Source organism: Hemicordylus capensis, chromosome 4, assembly GCF_027244095.1.
Source record: "Hemicordylus capensis ecotype Gifberg chromosome 4, rHemCap1.1.pri, whole genome shotgun sequence".
NCBI lineage: Eukaryota > Metazoa > Chordata > Lepidosauria > Squamata > Cordylidae > Hemicordylus > Hemicordylus capensis.
In genome coordinates this window covers 191,580,348-191,603,088 of record NC_069660.1, presented here as the reverse complement: position 1 = coordinate 191,603,088, position 22,741 = coordinate 191,580,348, and the positions used below count along the sequence as shown (strand labels likewise).

General features: G+C 42.2%; 1 protein-coding gene across 7 annotated transcripts in view; it reads left to right on the top strand.

The window, feature by feature from the left end:
* Nucleotides 1–22,741, top strand: part of CDH18 (cadherin 18) — an 896,981-nt gene that overhangs the window by 200,550 nt on the left and 673,690 nt on the right. For 4 of the 7 annotated variants that reach the window (XM_053243957.1, XM_053243956.1, XM_053243958.1 and 1 more), the window contains one exon: nt 7,537–7,627. The exons of 2 other annotated variants lie outside the window; for them this stretch is intronic. The gene's annotated coding sequence lies outside the window, so the exon portion shown is untranslated. Of the gene's footprint in view, nt 1–7,305; nt 7,405–7,536; nt 7,628–22,741 lie in introns of those variants that run through there. One more of the 7 variants, XM_053243960.1, reaches the window with a different exon arrangement.

Here is a 22,741-nt window from a genome sequence, read left to right as displayed (position 1 = left end):
CTCTGTGATTGTAAAACTGAAGAAGAGCACATACTGGCTTTTTACTTACTTACTTATTACACTGTCCCAAACTTTCATATCTGGGTGGTTAACAATAGCATGTAACAAGTTAAAACATATGCAAAAACATAAAACAATTTAAAAATTTAAAAATCAACCACAAATTAAAACCTACAAATTTAAAAAACTGGAAAAGCTTGGGTGAAGAGGTGGGTTTTCAAATGCTTTTTAAAAATTGTCAGAGATGGAGAGGATTGTATTTCAGTAGAGAGCACATTCCACAGTCTCCGAGCAGCAACTGAGAAGGCCCGTCCCCGTGTGGCCACCAGCTGAGCTGGCGGCCACTGGAGACAGACCTTTCAAGACGATCTTAAGGGGTGGTGGGGCTTATAATCAAGAAGACATTCTCTTAAATACCCAGGGCCTTAGCCGTTTAAGGCTTTATAGGTTATAACCAGCACTTTGTAGTTTGCTCGGAAACCTATTGGCAGCCAGTGCAGTTCTATCAGCAAAGTAATGATGCGGTCTCTCCAAGATGACCTAGAGACCAACCTGGCTGCCTCATTCTGTACCAACTGAAGCTTCCGGACTACGTACAAAGGCAGCCCCACATAGAGTGCATTGCAGAAGTTAAGTCTGGAGGTTATCAACATATGTACCACTGTTCTGAAGTCATTCATCTCAAGAAACGGACTCAGCTGGCGTATCAGCCGAAGCTGCTAAAAAGCCCCTCTGGCCACCGCCTCAACCTGAGATACCAGGGAGAGGTGTGGATCCAGAAGTACTCCCAGACTGCAAACCTGTTCCTTTTGGGGAAGTGTGACCCCATCTAGAACAGGCAGATCAAAATCATCTCTGGAGTTCTGACCCTGCACAATAAGTACCTCCATCTTATCTGGATTCAGCCTCAATTTGTTATCTCTCATCCAGCCCATTACTGCTTCCAGGCAGTCATTTAGGGAGGTTATGCCATCTCCTGATGAAGTTGACATGGAGAAGTAGATTTGGGTGTCATCAGCATACTGCTAACACCCAGCACTAAATCCTCTGATGATCTCTCCCAGCAGTTTCATTTAGATGGTAAAGAGCATTGCAGACAGTATGGAGCCCTGAGGGACGCCACACATGAGCTCAGATTTCAAAGAGCAACAGTCTCCAATTAACACTATCTGGAATCTGTCCGAGAGGTAGGAGTGGAACCACGGCAGTGCCTCCCACTCCCACTGGTCAGAAGCCTAAGGGCCACTGGGAGGCTACACCCCCTACCTCATGGGAAGAATATCACAACAAAGGGAGAATCAACATGGCCCCAATCTTCAACCAGAAAAAAGCAGCTTGCTTTCCTGCTCCCCTCCTTTGTAGGATTTTGCTTCCCCACTCCCTGCCTAAAATAACTCTCCTCTAACTGCATGTTGCCAGGGAACTATAGAACTGGAAGCAACTGCAGGCTTGCCCGTATCTTCACCTGGAGGACTGAGGACTATTGGACTGTGAATATATATGTGGGTTCAGATCCTATTGTTTATGAATGATAACAAGCCAACTATGAAGCAAGGAGATCGTAAGCCAATCAGAAGCCAGTGACAAAACCAGTCACCAGGGGAGAAACAGGCCTCCAAAATGGAACTTGGAACACTTGCAATGTTTTGCGCTCCTTCCGTCAGACTGGCTCAACTGGTTATTCTGACAAAACGTTCCGGGCATTTGCATTGGCTTCCATTCCGAGCTCGGAACAGAACACATATCCCATTCCATACACATCCCTAGCTGTAAGCCATCTTGGGGACAATTCTGTTGAAATTGTCCTCAAGATTGAATTGAAATTAGTGTATATAAATCGTCAAGAAAAATACTTAAGTCATGTTCTCGTAACCATGGTGAACACAGTTAAAAAGTTAATCATGATCACCAGATCCTGTTCACTCCTATGGAACATGATGTGAGAGAATTTTGGGGCAATCCTGGTCAAACTGCTGGGTTAAACAACGTTTAACAAGGACAGATAATGTTTCATCTAGTTATCTGGGAGAGTTGTGTGTAGGCCCCTGTCATGTCTCTGCAGAGCCTCCTAATGCACACATTTGTTATTTCTCTATCCTGGTCATCTGCCTTTTACTGGCTAATTGATTCTGCTTATGAGCTCACTATAGGGGCATCTGTGAGATATTGCTGTAACAAAGTTTACAGTTCAGCCAAGGCCTCATCAGAAGCCAAGGCCATCTTTAGGATTTCCCCCCCTCCCCATCTCTTATGCAGAGATGAAAAAAGAGAAGAGTAATACTGCAGAAGGAAAACAACTTGGAAATTATTTACAACTGTGTTCATAACTCACAGCCAGATAACAGATAAAATTACAGATCAAAACAGTTAAAATTCAGTGGATGACATCTGAACTAACAAAACACATGCATTAGGAGGCTCTGTGCAGACAAAAGAAGGACCTGCATGCAACTCCTCAGTCCTCCGTACACACTATTGTGCCAGAGGATGAAAATTCCCCGCTTTGCCTGTATTCCAGGAGCATTCTGTAAGAGAGGAAACATGTTCCTGAAGGTCAGCCACATGTTTTTCCTCTTACAGAGCGCATCTAGAGCTGAGAAGTTTCACCCACTGATGCAACAGCATGCTCAGAGGCGGACTGGGGGAGTTGCACATGGGCCCATGTCACATCCTGCAGAGACTCCTAAGGCATGTGTTTTGTTAGTTCAGATGTCAGTCACAGTCCTGATGCAAATGTGAAAGCTGTGACTTATGAAATCTTTGGAACCAGAGAGACTGAACATAATTTCAAGTGGTCAGGGTTGCGTGGGAGATGGCAATGGCAAACCTCTCCTGTATTCTACCAAAGAAAACCACAGGGCTTTGTGGGTGTCAAGAGTCAATGCTGACTTGACGGCACATTTTACCGTTAATAGATGAAACTGCAATGAAACTATATTATCCCTCCCCTCCATCTATTTAAGGGAGCTTACAGAGTCATTAAAAACAAGATATGGAAAGCATATGTGTACTCATTTGTTTTGTCTATCAGTTTCCCCCCCAGCTCAGCAGAAGAATGTTAAACCACTAAATGTTGCACCATTTTATTTTCTTTCATCTCTTGTCCAATATGATTTCCTCTTGGGAATGCCTCAGGGGGCATGCATTGGGAGAGCCACCCTGGTGTCATAGTTAGAACGTTGGACTAGGACCAGGGAGACCCGAGTTCAAATCCCTGTTCAGCCGCAAAATTCACTGGGTGACTCTGGGCCAGTTACTTATCTATCAGCCTAACTTACATCACAGGGTTGTTGCGAGAATAAACATATCCATGTTCACCGCTCTGGGCTCTTTGGTGGAAGAGCCAGATATAAATGTACAAACAAATGAATAACAACTTTGTGAATACACACAAGCCTTTGTTTTGTTACTGTTTTTTGCGGTTGAAACCTCAACATGCAAAGTAGTAAATTGGAGACTTTGGCATCTGGGTTAATTTCACATCATCCAATGAGAGAGAGAGAGAGAAGAACAGCTGTGACTCTGATGCCGCCCACACACCGGGTCACCCCCTTGGCAGCTGTGGCTATCTTTTAAAAGCAAGAATGAAATTGCAGGTGACATGCTGCTTCCATGAAAGCCCTTAGGTTTGTGTGTAAAAATCTTTGAATCCTGGCTGATGTCTCAATGTTATACAATTTGAGACTCCAGTGGGCATCATTTTAACAATTCCCAGGCTTAACACTACTTGGCTGAATGGGCCATTGGGCTGAGTCAATGTGAGGCCTCTTCTTTTAGTATGCCAGCTAAGGATATCCTGTGGCCTGAAGGATCTGCAGCTGTCAAAAATACCTGTGTCCCTAAACCACTTATGTATCTAGAGAATCACTATTTCAGGGCATGCATGCTACTTTCTAGCAGCCTTCCTTGTATTGTGTCATACTCACCTTAGTGACAAGAGAAGTGCATAAGAATTTTTTCATCGCAGAGAAATATCAAGAAATGTTCATAGAGTTTCCTTCCCCTATCTAGAAATAGCCATTTCTACATGTAGCCTTTTACCTAACGTACAAGGGACTTCATATTTTTAATAAATAAAAATGCCAGATTCAGACATATGAAGCTGCCCTATACTGAGCTGGATCATTGGTTCACCAAGCCTAATGCAATCTATTCTGACTGACCGTGGTGCTCAGGCAGAGGTCCTTCCCCAGCATCTTATCTGACACCCTTTAACAAGATGCTGAGGATTGAAACTGCAACAGACCGTGTGCTCTACCTAGTGAGTTGTGGTACCCAAAATGCACTAGAGGAGGGATCTAGAACTGTGCAGAATTGGCTTGCAGTAGGCATGGATGAATCCCTTATGACATGGGTTCCCAGATGTTATTGAACTACAACTCCCATTATCCTCAGCCACAATGGCATTTGACTTTGGAATTGTATTCCAACAGCTGGGAACCCAAGGTTGGGAAACCCTGCCTTAGGGTATGTGTAAGATTTGTCTAGCTAGCTTCGACCATCAGGAATCTTTGTTTAAGCTAATATGCTGCTTGCTGTGGCAATTCCAGGCCACACATGTATTAAGAACATCTCCCAGCCTCACAATTGTAATGAGTATAGAAGCTGCCTTATCCTCTGAGCTGCTTTATGCTGTCAGTCTAGCGCCTATTATGGCTGCCAGCAACTCCAGAGACTTACTTTCTTTGTAGAAGGTCCTCAGTTATGTGCTCTGCCTCTGAGCTGGTCCATCTAAGTAATATGGTGGGAGGGGAAAACACTCCTGTGGAGGGGAGATCTCATTAGGAGTATTTTGGGAGATTCTCTATAAACTTTGAATTCATCCCCTAAATGCTTTCTGTATAAATCATAGCTGACATAAAATCATATTATCTTGAAATTCTCGCTGCCCATTTGGGACCCTGAACTTTCTGAATAACTGCAGCTAAACTTCTGCTCAGTACAAGAATCTCCCCAAGCTCAAAAACAATTTGCAGGTGACCTAATTGTAAGCATTCTCTTGAGTCTGCATGTTCTTTTGGCTCTGTTTAGGTCTAAACTGAGAGTTCTAAAAAGATTTGTTTTTTCCGAAGGTGCCCAAAGTTGATGTGCAGGTGCCCAAAGTTGATGCACTTGCACAATGTTACCAGAACTGCACAGGAGTGATTGGCTAGGTGCTCCGGCTGTGCTTTGGGGCTAAAGTGGGGAAATCAGCTTGACTTGGGGTACAGGGTGCTGGTTATAACCTATAAAGCCCTAAGCAGCTTAGGCTTAGGGTATTTAAGAGAATGCCTTCCTTATGAGCCCCAGTGCCTACTGAGATCATCCAGGGAGGGCCATCTGCAGTTGCCACCTGCTCACCTGGTGGCTACTTAGGGACAGGCCTTCTCTTTTGCCATGCTGAGGCTTTGGAATGCACTCCCAGCCAAAATAAGCTCCTCTCCATCTTTAACAGCTTTCAAAAAGACCCTCGACACATTTATTCATCCAGGCTTTTAATTAGATTTTTAGAATCTGTTGATTGTTTTAATTTGTCTTAGTGTTTAATGTTTTAATTCTGGTTTTAATTTATGTTATCTTTTTGTAAACCACCCAGAGATCCAAGGTTGGGGTGGTATATTAAATAAATAAAACGAAATGTTGGTAGAGAATAAAGGGAGACTGTGACTGGCTGGCTTCTAAGAGCAATTGTGCACTTCCGTTTATAGTTTTTGACTAAAGGTAGGCGTGATCACTGGGAAATTCCAGTCTCCTCAGTGAGTGAGCCATTTGCAGAGATTGCCATATTTTTAATCTCTTTTGCATGATATGATAGCATTATTGCTTCTGTTAGGAACTGAGCATCTACTCATTGGAGGCCTATGAATCACTTTTGACAGAGTCACAATTACCTAATTGTTTGTTTGTTTGTTTGTTTGTTGCCCTGTGTATTTTTTTGCTTTTTTGCAGAAGTGGAATTACTGGTTTAGAGCCAGTGATAGGGAAACCGATGAAAAATTCCTAGTGAGCCAGCGTGGTGTAGTGGTTAGAGTGCTGGACTAGGACCAGGGAGACCCGAGTTCCAATCCCCATTCAGCCATGAGACTTGCTGGGTGACTCTGGGCCAGTCACTTCTCTCTCAGCCTAACCTACTTCACAGGGTTGTTGTAAGGAGAAACTTAAGTATGTAGTACACCGCTCTAGGCTCCTTGGAGGAAGAACGGGATACAAAATGTAAATAAAATAAATAAATATAACACAAATTTTTAATATTACACCATGTTCTTTTTCTATATTGCTTTAGACTTCTTCTGAAGGAATAGGTCAGCCATTGGGAAAGATGAGGCAGCAGGGGAGGATCTACAGTTGAGGAAACGTGTGCAATGAGCACAGATCACCACTAGGGGGAGCGGCACAGGCAGTTCCCACTTAAATCATGATTTTCCCATAGGAATCAACGAGAAGATCAAAAATATCAATAACTCCTGAATGGCTAGGCAGAGAGCTCTGAAATTTCACATGGTGTTTCTACATGATGGTAGTAGGAAGTACCCTTTTAAATCTGTCATTGTTTTGAACATTGTTTTATGTGTGTGTGTGTTTTATTTTTCTATACGTTAGTACAAAAGTCATTACTCTAGCAGTGTGGAAACTACTTGCATTTGCCTTCTTCCTGTGTAGACCTGGTACCTTTGGTAGACCTGGAACTCCAGGTCATAAGGCAGGAAGTGTTGACATGGCTGCTTCCCATGCTAGTGTTAGGGAGTTGGGACTATACAGATATAGAAAGACATGAAGCCATGAGCCCTATTCAGAAATTACACTGATGTCTGTACACATGTATATGTTTTTGTGTTAATGACTGTACTTGCATTCATTTTTAAATCATTTTAGCATAAGCCCGACTCCCATCTAACCTGAAATAATTTGTATTTAAACTCATATGGTTAATGATGCAAAATCAGTGTAAATCTAAGTACACACTGATAGATCTGGACTGGACTGCCTGTGAGAGCTGACCTTTAATGCTCTTTTTATATAATGGTGTTGGCATCTTCAACAATGTTATGCTGCTGGCCATATTTGCATGTAACACAGAACTGCAGATCCAATGGACCTACGGTTCCCCTCCCCTCCCCACCCCTGCTCCCCTGTACGAATTCAGACATAATGGCAAGCAGGCTTTCTGTAGTCAGGGAGACTGCAGTGAGGAGGGGGAACTGGCAGTGTAGGCTTCCTTATTGCATGAAGGACAGGCCACACAGCCAATCACAGCTGGAGAGAGGAAGGAGCTTCCTCCCTCAACTCCAGTTACAGGGAACACAGCCTGCAGTTCCACATTTGCATGTAACACAGGCTTTGTTCAACCATGGGTTAGGGTGACAAAACTCACGACAACCTGAGGATACAAATTGGAGTTTGGAGAGTGAAACCTTGGACATTCAGGTTTGGCAACCTCTGGCCCCTTCAATTCCAGTTTCATGATATGTTCAAATGCAGCCACTGTTTTTTATGCCTTGTGAACAAAACCTTGTATGACCAAGATATTTAAAGCAGATATTTTCTGTTTTACTGAAGGCCATCTCTCGTCCTCCTCCTCCTGATACAGAGATGCTAAAGCTGGAGTGAATAAGCAATACTGAGCATTGACGTATTCACCATCTAAAAGGTACTTTTAAAGCCCTTTGCTATCTTCCCCTAAAGTTTTAAATGCTAGCTGCATACTAATTGTATTATTCAACATATGTACTCTTTTAATGTGCTTCAGAGATTTTCGTAGATAGCTCAACATGTATATCAGCACAGTCCAAAGAAACTGTTGTTCTATTCTGCATCTCAAGTACTTTATTTGATCTATTTATTTTAAATATTTTTACACTTCCACCCTTAAAAAATTCCCACAAAGTGGTTTCCAAAATTAAAACATAAGGGCAAGGAATCCATATATAAAAGAATGAGATTAAAATAAAATAAAAACAAAAACATAAGCAGTAAGCTAAAACTGGTGGCTGACATACTGAGGAGAATTATTCAAAGTATTCTCACTGAAATTAAAAGGACAAGTTAGACAGTGCTAGCCTCGGCAGGGGTGGTTGTGAGAAGTGCTGGAATTGCTCCCAATCCTGGTGCTCTTCCTCTTTTAGCAGGTTTGAAACCCAGGCTAAAAGTAGGGTAGGATCAGAGACGCTCTTAACCTGGACTTCTGAGCCAAAGTCGAGGGCCTCCAAACCCCCGGGGGCCCCCAAATCCCTTTTAGTCTATCTGGGGTGGTGTGGTCACGTTAAAAAGTATTAACAATACTGTGGGTGTGTCCTCCAAAAGCCTTTAAGTCCGGGCTCCAAAATTACCTAGGTGCACATCTGGGTAGGATGTTGGTGTGCCCCCTTCTTCACTGTCCACTCATATGGGTGACTGGGCTGTCACCAGTCATTAAAATCATATAGGCCAGGGGAAGGAGAAACCCAACAGCAGGAATGTTCACAATGTATTGAGCTGCTCATAACACAAGTACACCAGCTTGTGTAATTGAAGCTGTAACTATACTTTACACCTGAGTGGGCATGGAGCTGTTGACCTTCTAATTCTCTAGACTTCATGAAGTACCATTAGGTCAAGTCACCCACTGAGCACAACTTCTTCTAAACATCCTTTGCCTTCTCGTTATTCTACATGGAGTACTGTCCTATGCATAATGTGGATTTTAATTCATTCTGGTACCACAAAACAGACAGTAATTTCCTGGCTTCATTTTTAGAACCAACTGTTCCATTTTATTTATATTTTTAATAAATAAAATCTAGTCCCTTTGCACATCTCTGTTTCCCCAGAGAGCCTGGCTTTTCACATTTCCTCAGCAATCTGTCATAACAACAATTATGGTATGACTCATGGAGACAAAAGAAAACTGTCTGCTTTTGGGAGTGGGAGAGGATAAATACTCACATTTCACCCTCTATATTATGAGCATGGAACCTTCCAGCAATTGGGAAGCTCAACACTGAGGCCTGCTTCATTTGATGGTTTTTGTATTCAGAAACTGATTCCTAAAATGTACACATGCAGGACCAGTCATGAATGGTGCTCACGTGTTGAGGCTTTTGCATTCAAAATAGAGAGTAGCAGTTATCGGGAGAGGATTCTTTTGATGCTTTTTAAAAAATGTGAGCATGATGCTTCTTCATGCCACAGCATGGTTTGGCTCAAGAGAACCCTGCTTCTTCCCTCCCTATTGGGAAGGGAATATCTAAGGGGATCCCTATCTGCAAGGCGTACATAAGGGCAGTCTGGGAATGGAAGCTGTGTGTACAGTAGACCATCCAGTCCTCCTCCTCTCCATTTTGCCAGTTACTCAAAATCCACTCTCAAGTAACTTCCTTGGCATGGAAGAAAGTTTAAGTAGGGTTGGAGAGAATTCCTGGACACGACTGCCAAGGGGGGCAGGGTCAAAATAATTTTTAAGTCTTCCCCCACCCCCCGGGTTGTCAGGAGTGTTTGATGGCGGAGCACTTTCCCCCTATAGTGTTGTTTGTACAGGAGAGGGTTAGGAGTTTTCCACCCCTATAAACACAACCAAACAAAATGCCACTAGAAAAAAGGGGGCTCTCTCTGTCCATATACTCTCCAGATAAACACAGAGGTCCAGTATCACCCTCACTAATTCTAGAGATGACCGAGAAATCAAGGGAAGGGATTTACTGAGCCATATACAGAGAGCCAACTTACCCATTTGGTAGCACTGTACATAGAAAGGGTAAGAATACAGGCAACCCTCACCATTCATAGACCCGACATCCGCAATTCTGCATATTATTATTTCTTTCTTGTTTACACAGTCAGACAGGTGTTATTGGCTGGTTTGTTTTATCCAGATATCTAGTCCTTCCCAAGGACCTGGGATGGCTGAATTTTATTAACAATGCTGTTGCTGTTATTATTATAGATATCATCGCAGAATATAGGCTGTTCCCAGTAAAGCTGTTTTTTGTAATTGGCTGATGGTGATTTCTGTGGCCCCTATGGTGTTGAGGTGCTCTTCAAGGTCTTTTGGAATTGCACCTAGGGTGCCAATTACCACTGGAATTATTTGGGTCTTTTTCTGCCACAGCCTTTCAATTCAAATTTGTAGATCTAAGTTAAAAAGCATTAATTTCCAAATATCTGTGGTTTTCTCGTGGCCAGAAATGACCTTTGCAGTAATTTCTGGGCCCTGTTGTGTCATTTTGTGGTTCTTTTGTGTAAAAAGAAAAAAGAAAGAAACTAATTTTCCCTGAGATTTTTCATGGAAAAATCAGCAGGGGTGGAATTCAGCATATGGGGGGCATTGCTGGGGAACCGCAGAACATGGTATGGCACTTCCTTTCAATTATTTATGCCTTTTCCAGCCATCTTTCTGCCTTTTTTGCCCTGCAGAAACCTACCCCCCCCCCCAATTCTTCAGGAACAGAACCCCTAATGAGACTTTTGAACATTGATACCATGTAGTTACAATGCCTGGAGAGAAGCATCAGAAAAATGGGTAAAATTTGGTAAATCAATCTTCCTTCTCAAATTCCTGGATATTTTGTATCCAGGGTGGCACTTTTCCTACATCATGGACAGGATATCCGATACCTGGACTGTGCAGGCATGTGGCAACACTAGATATGGGAGATGCATGCAACTGTCCCATTTAGGCCTCATAGCTAATTGCCATTGCCCTTAATGAATTACCCTGAACCTTCTTCAGAGTTGTATACTCTGGTGAATAGAATCACATTTTGTATAAGCAGTCTGTTAACTAATTATGTGTCATATAAAGAAGAACTTTCCTTTGTTTGACATCAGTCTGCTGTCAATATTCCATTAGGAGACCTCACCTAATTCTAGTTAAAGAAGAAGCAGGGGGCAAAATCTGTGCACCATATACAGTTTTGTAAACCTTTTGCATTTCAGCCATCTGTGTGAAAGACTGCACCCCTAAACTGTGTGAATAAACCTTGTGGCATTAAAAATATATATTATTCCTTTTTTTATTAAATGTGCTTAAATGCAGTAAATCCTATATATATATATATATATATATATATATATATATATATATATATATATATATATAAACAGTTGTATAGTCGCAGTAAGACAAAAAAAAAAGTAGGCCATTATTTATAGGTAACTGAGTCACCTGATGTGACAAGAAATATATCTCAAATATCCTGTGACAAGGGAAAATGCACAATACACAAAATATTGGCTTTATACAAAATAAAAAATCTGATTATTTCACATCACAGGATTTTTATGGAGGTCTGAAATATTCAGTGCACTGAATGGATCTCAAGGAAATAACAGAATTTCAAGTGACAATGAAACAACACCGCTATTGAAACCATTATTAATGAAAGATGCCATAAATATCTGTGAGAAATATGTACACACAATCCTAACTGGAAACGACTGTGGTCTGCCATATCCAAATCTAGATAAGAAGATGTGTTTTCCACCTCAGAGTTCCCAAGGTCAGGTGTTGGATCTGGAGCATTGAGCTAGGGGATCTGCAGCTTGGGAAGCTGGACCCTGAATTGCTGGAAAATATATGACACAAGTGTCCGAGGGGAGGAGAAGGATTTATGGATTACGTGATTAAATTAAGGAGTGTTTGCCAGCCAATTTTGCTGTGACAATTTAAGGTGAGGTATCTGTGAACTCTGACAGTTGCTATGTCAACAAGAGTTAGGTGCTCTGAGCTGAAGTCTCAGTCAGCTGTGGAGTCCTGCCATTTTATACTTTCTGTACTTCATTATGGTGCTTGAACAGAAGCCCAGTGGATTCAAATCAGCAACAAACTTTGATCCATCACAATCCGTTGAGCTCCTCCATCATTATAAACCAAGACTGCTAGGATTATATGGTAAGCAAATACCAGAGTAGATTTTTTTGCGGGGGGGGGAGTATCAAACTAGCCCAAATGTCAGAACTCACCCTCTCCTTCTCCCCGCCACCCCGCAGCCAGCTCTGTTTTACCACAGAAGGTTAGGACTTCTCATTTTGCATCATTTTGCATTGGTATATTTCCCAAACTATGGGAAACACCTATATCGGGCAGCAGTGATATAGGAAGATGCTGAATGGCATCATCTCATATTGCATGGGCGGAGGCAATGGTAAACCCCTCCTGTATTCTACCAAAGACAAACCACAGGGCTCTGTGGTCGCCAGGAGTCGAAATCTACTTGAAGGCACACTTTACTTTTAATAAGTGCTATTAGGGACCAACTGATGAAATAGTATTTTGAATTGCTCATAGCCCTATTTAGACTCTTAAAAGCACCACTTTAATCATGTACAGTGGTGCAAATGGGTTGGAAGTCCTACTCTGACCTACCCGGAGAGGCAAAGTAGGCATTTGCCTAAGGCAGCAAAATCTGAGGAGCAGCAAATTTTGCCGCTCCTTAAATTTTGCTGCCCCTCTCTGTGGGCAGTGGCAGCTGCAGCAAGGGTGGAGTGCAGGGGGAGAAATCCCCCCTTTCACCTTTAAAAAAAGGCAAAATCACTTTGGGGTGGCAAAAAGCTTTCCTCATAATGAATCTCTATGCAGATTCATTACCCACGAAAGAGTCCAAACGCACACCCCACCAAATTCTTAAAATATAATTTGAGCACCCAGTGGCTTGCGAGTTGTGGGGGTAGCTGGCACATGGGAAGCCACTAATTCCGCACCCCCCACCCACAAAGCAGTGGGGTCAAAATGAACAGAAGAAATGAAGGTGTGTAATGAAGACACCAATGAATCTAATCACTTCAAAAATTCCTAAAAAATAAACTGAGTAACCCAGTGTATGGGGGGTGAGGATGTACGTGTGCGTACTTGACACATGAATCCATATAATGAATCTCCATAAGATAATATAGATAATGCATTTATTTTATTTATTTTATTTTTTGGTGATACACAGTGGGCTTGAAAGGGAAGGGAAGATTGGTGAAAATTGCCCCTTCCCCATTCAAGTGACAGCGCAGTGGTGGTCTGGAACTATGCAGGGCTAGTCTAAATGTCCAGCATTGTTTAATAAAATTCTTTAGTAACAATGAATGGATGCCAATGCAATATTAATCAAATCCAGCAATTTCAAAGTCATAATTAATGTTTTTCCAGGTGATTATATCTAGGAAGCGTGTGAGAAGGTGCATAGGTTTTATTGAGTGTTCCAATTTTTTTAAAAAAAACTTCTTTCCACATAAAGCTTTGAATTTTCTTCTATATAACAAAGCAAATGAAGTGTCTTTATTGATACACCCCACCAAATATTCCAGTTTAACTGCTTGGCTGCTTGGAAAACTTAAGAGATAATGCATGGGAAATTAATATGCTGGAAGTGTGTGAGTTTTGTTTTTAGCTGTATAAATAGGTCAATTAACATGCCAAATCAGATCAAAATCTATTTAGGGCATCAGGGAAATTTGAATAGTAACTTTTAAGGACAAATAATGCAAATTGTATGCCAATGAGGGAAAATGTTCACGAGAAATTTCCATGAAAATTTCCCAGAAAGTTTTCTAATTCAGTTTCCAGAAAATCCACATCTCGGACAGCAGGGTATTGAGAGCAGGATCAGCAGCCCAACTTTTCCCCCTACCAGGCACAGTTCTTCCTGTGTTCTCACTCCTTTGACTTTTTACCTACTAAGCAAGTTGCAACACTTCTCTGCTGAGAAAAAAACAGCAGCCCAATCTTTTCCTCCACACCATCAGGCATACCTCTTTGCTGCTACACCTGGGACTTCTACCCACTGTGGTTAGTTACCCAAACTAACACCCCATCCCCACAGACTGAATGTGCATCTCTGCTGCTGTGTTCCATGCTCCAAATTCTCCCAAACTCCTACCTGCCTTTCCCCTCCCATTACTAACTCATGGGTGCAGCTTCTACCAGGAAAATCACTGGTGCCACATCAGAGAGGTGTGATGCAATTGACACATTTCAATGATAGCATTTCAGTTCCAATCAGAGACAGAAAAATCAGCAGCATAAATTGTCTCTGAAAGTACAGCTCAGAAAACACTACCCAATGGGTTGTCAACAGTGACAACTGAGTTCTCTGTTCACTCACCTCTTACAAAGGATTAACCACCTTGCGTTTCGCCACTTTCATGCAAGTGAGCTGCTGCTGCCCTGTCTGTCTGCTCTCTGAATTAGGCAGCGGAGGTGTTGCTGTTTGTGTTTCACGGACCCTCAAAATACCCAGCAATTTTGGGAAGGAAGTGTAGATTAGGCAGATGAGCCCCTGGTGGCGCAGTGGTAAAACTGCCGCCCTGTAACCAGAAAGTTACAAGTTCGATCCTGACCAGGGACTCAAGGTTAACTCAGCCTTCCATCCTTCCGAGGTCGGTAAAATGAGTACCCAGAATGTTGGGGGGCAATATGCTAAATCATTGTAAACCGCTTAAAGAGCTTCCAGCTATAGAGCAGTATATAAATGTAAGTGCTAGATTCCAGAGGAAAGAGTTGTGGTATGCAAATAAGGCAGTGGAGAGGAATCAGGAATATTAATAGTTTAATGAAATAGGTTTTGGTTTTTTTACAGAGAGGCAAGTGCAGTCTGCTTTCAGTGCTCTTGCTGCTGGCTGTTTTGTTAGGCCTGCCTCCACTGCAGGACTGGAATAAAAGTAACTAAAGCACCATTCAAAAGCTGGTCAGGATCAAGGAATGGATTAACCAAAAAAACCACAGGAAGCACTATGTGTATTTCTGCTCCACTGAGAATACCAGAAGAAAGCATGCATTTTCAATACCTGTTTCATAAGATTCATAACTTCTAACCACTGGCTCCCATAATACAAGCAGACTGTTCTGGGCTGTTAATGAGCCTAACAAAGGAAAAACATTGAGAATGTCAACAGAAAGGGGGTGAAACACATATCATTATCTTGTGCATGTGAAAAGGACTCAATTCTGCAGACTCCATGCAGAAATTTGAGGGAAGATAAATTTGGGAGAATCCCTCACTTTATATTTTATTGATAAGAGGATTTGTGTTTTTAAAATCTCTGTTCATGTTCTTATGAGTTTGGCTGTCTTGCTTATTGTGAATGGTCCTGTCACCATGGTTTTGCCTATCCTGGCACCTGATGGATGATAAGGGACTTAAAAAAGAAACGAGATGTCACTCCAGCTTTGGGGATGTGAAAACTTTCAGAAAGAGGAAGGGACAGAGACAGCTAGAAGCAGTGTGATGTTTGTATTTGGATACAGACAGCGTTAGCTACAAGCTGGGTTCAACGGCCTTTCATGGCTTTAACTGTTGCTCCTGGGATTTATGATGCTGGATCAGCAGCAGTGCTGGCAGCTATGAAGACAATTCACTTCCACTATGGTCCGTATGGTTGTAAATAAATAGATATTCCAAAGTCTCATGATTTAGGGAAGTACAAGACTTAATTAGTATTATGAATTTGTGACAGTTGGAAAATTCAGAAAATAACATTTAACACATTATTTATATCTTTACATTGCACTGTTGTATGTTGGATGAAATTATCTGCACAGTTGTGCAAGAAATCAGAGTATATAATCATACAGACCCTGCTATTTCTTAATTCTTAACTTAGGGTATGAATGTCTATTATTGTCAGATTCGTAAAGTCATGCCGATCTTTGTAGTGATTATAATTGCTGTTTATTAAATTTATTATGTAACCACTAATGATGGTTACCTGAGAAACTCTAAACTATATATTTTTAATCCCTTGTAGCAATGAGGCTATGCGCATGACCGGGAGGCAGATTGGGCAGGCAGATGGCGGGGAAGGCCACACCAAACTTACCTTTCCCCCAGATGATCATTGAGCAGTGGTGGAAAGCATGGACTGTGCTCCCACACAATCCTTGCTGCTGAATACAGTGCAGATCGCCCAGCCTCCACATATCCCACAATGCACCACGGGATGCGTGCAGTACATTGGGGGATAACCCCATGCAATGGGTATTCTATTATTATTTATTTATTAATACATTTTTATACCGCCCCTCCCAATTTGGCCCAGGGCGGTTTACAAACAAAACAAAAACAGTCAAAATCAGTCAACAACAAAAACAAAAATCCTAAATCAATCAGTTAAAAAAACAATTTAAAAAGCCTAAAAAAAAACCCAGTACATTTAAAAACTCCTTACAACAGTTTAAAAATCCTGGAAGGCCAGGCAAATAGATAGGTCTTAAGGGCTCTCTTGAAGGTCAATAAAGAGTTCAAATTACGGGTTTCTGCAGGAAGCGCATTCCACAGCCCAGAAGCGGCTACAGAGAAGGCCCGCCTCTGAGTCGCCACCAGATGTACCGGTGGTAACTGGAGGCGGACCTCCTCAGATGACCTTAACATGTGGTGGGGATCATGCAGAAGAAGGCACTCTCTGAGGTAACCTGGACCTAAGCCATTTAGAGCTTTAAAGGTAATAACCAGTACTTTGTATTTTGCCCGGAAACATATCAGCAGCAAGTGCAACTGTCTCTCCAAGTTGCCCCAGAGAGCAATCTGGCTGCCACATTTTGAACTAACTGAAGTTTCTGAACTATGTACAAAGGCAGCCCCATGTAGAGCACATTGCAGTAGTCGAGCATGGAGGTTACCAGCTGGTGTGCCACAGTTTGGAGGTCGTCCTCTTTATGGAAGGGGTGCAGCTGTTGAATCAGCCAAAGCTGGTAGAAAGCACTCCTGGCCATGGCCTCCACCTGAGATACCAGGGTGAGGCCTGGGTCCAGTAGTACTCCTGAGCTGCGTACCTGCTCCTTCTGGGGGAGTGTAACCCCATCCAGCACAAGGAGATCTAACTAATCCCTCACATACTGTGCCCCTGCAATGAGCACCTCCATCTTGCTTGGATTCAGCTTCAATTTGTTATCCCTCATCCAGCCCATTACTGCCTGTAGGCAGGCATTCAGGGAATGAACAGCATTTCCTGATGATGCAGATGAAAAAGAGAAGTAGATTTGAGTGTCATCAGCATACTGATAACACGCAGCACCAAATCTCCCGATGACCTCACCCAGCAGTTTCATGCAGATATTAAAAAGCATTGGTGACAGAATGGAGCCCTGGGAGACTCCATATAACAGCTCCTGTTCTGAGGAGCAACTGTCACCAAGCTCCACCATCTGGAATCTGCCCGAGAGATAGGAGCGGAACCACTGCAAAGCAGTGCCTCCTATCCCCAACTCCCCCAGGCAGCCCAGAAGGATACCATGGTCGATGGTATTGAACGCCACCGAGAAATCCAAGAGAATCAAGAGAGTCACACTCCCTCTTTCGATTCACTGGTAAAGGTCATCCATCATGCCGACCAAAGCTGTCTCAACCCCATAGTCCATTCTAAAGCCAGTTTGAAATGGGTCTAGATAATTAGTTTCCTCCAAAACCACCTGGAGCTGGTCAGCTACCACCCTCTCAATCACCTTGCCCAACCAAGGGAGATTGGAGCTTGGCCTATAACTATCCATCGCTGAGGGATCCAAGGAAGGCTTCTTAAGAAGAGGTCTAACTATTGCCTCCTTCAAACATGGAGGCACACTACCCTCCCTCCACGATGCATTTATGATATTAACTAGGCCCCCTCCAACATTCTCCCTGCTAGATCAAAGCAACCAAGTCGGGCAAGAGAATTCTAGGTGCCCATCTCTGTATCACGCAATCTTGGAACTGGGATTAAAGGTATGCTAGCACCCTTAACCTTAACCCCTGCTAACTGAGCAAAGAAGCACCGTTTAAAAGTGGTGATTCTCTTTATTTAGCAGGGGGAGAGCAACTGGCCCTATCCAACCCCAGCACAGCGGCTGTTGCTGGTGTCAACCTTATGTTTCTGTTTAGATTCTGTGCTGGGGACAGAGGACCATCTTATTTACGTATTATTCGTTTTTCTTTGTAGACCGCTTTGAGAACTTTGGTTGAAAGGTGGTATATAAATAGCCAAAGTAGCAGTAGTGGTAGTTAACCTTGGTAAAAGGCTGGGGTTAAAAGCTGGGTCAGGCAAGCAGTGCTAGCCTGGATTAGGCTGCTTGTGAGAATAGCCTTAATGTGTTCTGCAAAGATTTGCATAGGTTTGGAAGATAAAAGTCTAATTAAGAATGAGACTTGGTCACCACTTTCTAGAGCACTGAGCTTTTGGGCTAATGCTCACGACTCACCTTATCTTATATTCTACCCTACATTCTTATCATATGTATAGTAAGCAACTGCATATCACACAGTTTAAAGGACTGTTTAAACAAATGGAATAAAGGCTAGGAGGAAAGGGATTGATTTCCCTTGGGGAAAGTTGGATACAAAGCTTGCCTGTTATCAGGTGCCTTTTAGGAAGAGGATATTGTTTGTATGTAGCAGCCATGCTCAATGATGCTCAATGAATATGATGCCAATTGCACTTTAATGATTATGTGGAAATATAGTGTCATATGGAGTAATGAGGTGCAGTCATAAATTAGTAATGCTGTCCTCTGAGGCACATATGCATTCATGATCTGTTTAGGGTATCTTAAATAGATGAATTTTCAGATCATAGTAAAGAGTGATAGAACTGCCCTAGTTGTTAAAGGGAGATGAATAGATATATTATAACATGTTAAAATAAAGCCTTTTGAAATCCCAAGCCGTGTGTGTGTGTGTGTGTGTGTGTGTGTGTGTGTGTGTGTGTCTGAGGGGGGGAGCAAGGGGGGGGAAAGAGCACTCTTTTAACAAATGCTAGAGATAGTGAAGCTCCTACAACAACAGGGAGTTAATTCCAGAATCGTGGGGTGCTATGGAAAAGGACCAACCCTGATTCAACCATAGGCGGACCTCTCCAGAAGATCATAATAAGTGGTGGGGATCCTGAAGCTGAAGGGTTTCTCTTAAATACCCTGGGCCCAAGCCATTTAGGGCTTTATATGTAATCAGCAGCCCTTTATATATTGCCCAAAAACATATGGGCAGCCAGTGTAATGCTTTTAAATAGGAGTAATATAATCTCTTTGGGTTGCCCCAGATAACAACCTGATGTCCATATCGTGCATGAGGACATCAGTTGTAGGGCTGAGGAAGGTTTGTTTGTTTTTTTAAAGCTTCCCTGAAGTGGTTGATTGACAGTGGATCTTTGCATTTCCAGAATGTGCAGGAGATGAATGTGCAATACAATGAAATGTATATATGAATGAATGAATGAATAGCTTTATTATGATCATAGATCAGACATAAACACAACCAATTATACAACTTTCAGATAAGAGATCTATCATACAGTACACCAACGCAGAAAATGTTTTATGATGAGATCTAAAGGGTAGAAATTAATTAATTAATTTTTATTTATTTTTAAATTTATATACTACCTTGTTGGTGGTGGATCTTAACAGCGGCCACACACAATTTAGCAACCTTATGTGTGATAAAAGATTTCTTGTCTGCAAGAAGAAGAGTCACATAAAATTCATCAGTTTAGCCAAGGTAATGTAATAACAAGGGAATAACAAGGCTCTGTTCACTGTCATTATAAAAGGAACAATATAGCATCACATGGTGGACAGATTCAACCTCACCTGAACCACAAGGGCAGATCCGACTGACCAGGGGGGAAATTTCCCATTAAAAACTGTTGATGGAAAGGCATCATATCTTGCTCTTAGGAACACTCTCTGGTGGTTAGGTAGAGAAAGCAATAATAAATATCGGGCTGGTTCCCAGCTGAGATGGCCAAGGTGCCATCTTGCAGTCTGTGGGATGACAACTAGGTCATTTTGATGCTCAGTGTCCAAGATCCTCTCTTTGAGGATCTCCTTGGCTTGATTATATCCTATAATGACAGACATTCTAAAGAGTAGTCAAGTGATGAGAGTTTTACTAGCAGTGCTTGTGTCCAGGAAGACTGAAACCTGTCAGCCATGAAATGTTTCATTAAATGTATAATGAAACACTATGAGGTTTTTGTGTGTTTTTTTTTAAAACACCTCCATAAAAATTGGAAGCCTTCATCATATTATAATCCTGCTAAACACTATTTTTATGGACTATTGAGTGGAATCGAAGAAACACCTGTTGTAAGCTTCCTTTAGTTTTATCCATGTCCCTAGAAGTGAAACATACAGGAAGTTGGACTGGAAACTAGTTTAGAAACAAGGCTGCAGATCAAAGCAAAAGGAGAAGTATCTTGAGGGCATATGTCTCACAATGGATTGCACATTTTCTAAGGTAAGCAAACATTTCTTCAAATAAACTGGGTGTGTAGAGTTTAACTAATTCATAATCAAAGGTTGGAGGGAAATAAGTATTCAATATTTGAGTTAATGTCAAGTAGAAGCGTATAGAACAGTTCTAAACATTTGAACAAAACAGTATGAATCAGATATCTGATAGCTGAATTTTGTATTCTTGGGGGTCATGTTCTAATTTCTAGACACTAGTCTAGAGGCCAGAAGTATATGTATTTTGGCATGCTACCTGACTCACAGACAGATGGCCAGATTTTATAATAATGAGTTATTAGTAAGGTCTTTAATAGGAATGGATCACATGTTCATGTGGTATGTCTTTATGTACACCATGACCATGTTCATATGGTGCATGAGGACATCAGCTGTAGGGCTGAGGAAGTATTTTTAAAAATCTTCCCTGGTGGTCGTGTTTCCAGAACGTGCAGGAGATGGCAATACAATGAAATGTATATGATAATGAAAGACTATGGGTGGTTTGTTTGTTTTTTAACCACATCTCAATTAAAGTTTGGTCGGGTCATCAGGAGTCACATACTATTGCCGTGGGGGCCAGTTCTGGCCCATGACTCTGAATCTAGACCACTGAATTGATGGTTCTCTGGTTTGGATCAAACATTTTATTTACTTTTCCTTTTGATGGGCATCATTTTTTAAACATCTTGAAACCACTGTGGTGTTTTCATTCTGACAAGTGATGCCAATCTTTTACATTTACTTTGTATTCTTCATATAGTACTCTGTGCCTCAAAAATGGACTGCAGGCATAATGTGTCTTCAGTATAGGAATCTGCAAGTGCAAGCTTTCAAGAAGTGGACTAAAAATCTCCCCACACTGGCATGCGTATATCTGTAGTAAATGTTTGAACTCCTTCAGAATTCTCATGCAATTAAATTCTCATTTGGTCGTTTGAAGGTTTCAGGCTGGCCTTGCCTTTAGAACTGTAATTTTAATCATTTAAAATGTAGACTTAAAATTGTGGTATAAAATGCACATGGGATATTCAGTGATTCCATTTTATTTTATTATTTATTTTATTTTTTACATTTATATCTTGCTCTTCCTCCAAGGTACCCAGAGCGGTGTACTACATACTTAAGTTTCTCCTCACAACAACCCTGTGAAGTAGGTTAGGCTGAGAGAGAAGTGACTGGGTTGGTATCGACTCCTGGTGACCACAGAGCCATGTGGTTGTCTTTGATAGAATACAGGAGGCGTTTACGATTGCCATCTCCTGCGCAGTATGAAATTATGCCTTTCAGCATCTTCCTATGTCGCTGTTGCTCAATATATATGTTTCCCATAGTCTGGGAAACATACCAGCGGGGATTCAAACCAGCAACCTCTTCCTCCCTAGGCAAGTTACTTCCTTGCTGCTTTTTATATAGTCATCCGGTCAACTCTGAATGTTCATGGGGATCAGAATTTAAAGTACCCAGCATCATCCAGCACCCATATCAGCCAGTATGTACATGTTCCAAAATCATGGCTTAACTTCATGGTTCTCTGTATACACCTCTGAGACTAGGATGACAAGACATTTTGATAGTAGTTTATCAGAGGAATCAAGAGAAGACACAGGCCACATTCGGACGTAACATGAAACAGCTGTTAAATGGGGCAGAGGTCAAAATTTGTGAATTTCCAAATGTGTGAAACTGCTGTTTCACGGCAAAAGAGACCAGAGTTTTCCCTTGCCAAAATCTATGTAGTGAATTTTGCCACCTCAGCCTGAGCTTTGGGAGCAGCAGCATAAGAACATAAGAACAGCCCTGCTAGATCAGGCCCAAGGCCCATCGAGTCCAGCATCCCGTTTCACACAGTGGCCCACTAGATGCCGCTGGAAGCCTACAGGCAGGAGTTGAGGGCATGCCTTGGAGGCTGGAGGTGGCCTTTAGCCCTCCAGCTAGTAGCCATTGATAGACCTCTCCTCCATTAAGTTATCTAAACTCCTCTTAAAGCCTTCCAGTTTTTTGGCTGTCACCACACCTTGTGGCAGAGAATTCCACAAGTTGATTAGGCCTTGTGTGATAAAGTACCTCCATTTGTTGGTCCTAAATTTCCTGGCAATCAATTTCATGGGATTTTATGGTCCTACCCAGTGGACTGGCCCTCTCATGAGAGGGTTAATCAGCAAGCCAACACAGGGCAGAAGTGTGGTATGTCTCCATCAATTGCTTTGCCAGGGTTAGCCATTGCAAGAGCAACCTTGGTCACAGTTGGCCAGACCCCAGGATCCTTTGCCCTCTCTCATAGACATATCACCTCCAAGTAAGTCATAATGTTCCCTTCCCGGAGTAACAGAGTAATAGTGCCTCTCAGCATCACCCTGCTGCCAGAAATTGTCCTTGTGCAAGACTGATTTGTTGCCGGGCTCTTTCAAGGGTGGCAGGGCACTCACTGTCAGAAGAAGGGCTTGTGTGAGACTGTTTTGTTGTGGGGCTCTTACCAGGTGGTGGTGCTCTCTCTGTCAGAAGGGCTTGCATGGCATTTAAAGGGATTCAAAAGTCCTTTCCTGCCAAGGTGGTGGGGGGCAGACCATTTCAAAAAGGCATGATCGTGCTTGGCATGCATGC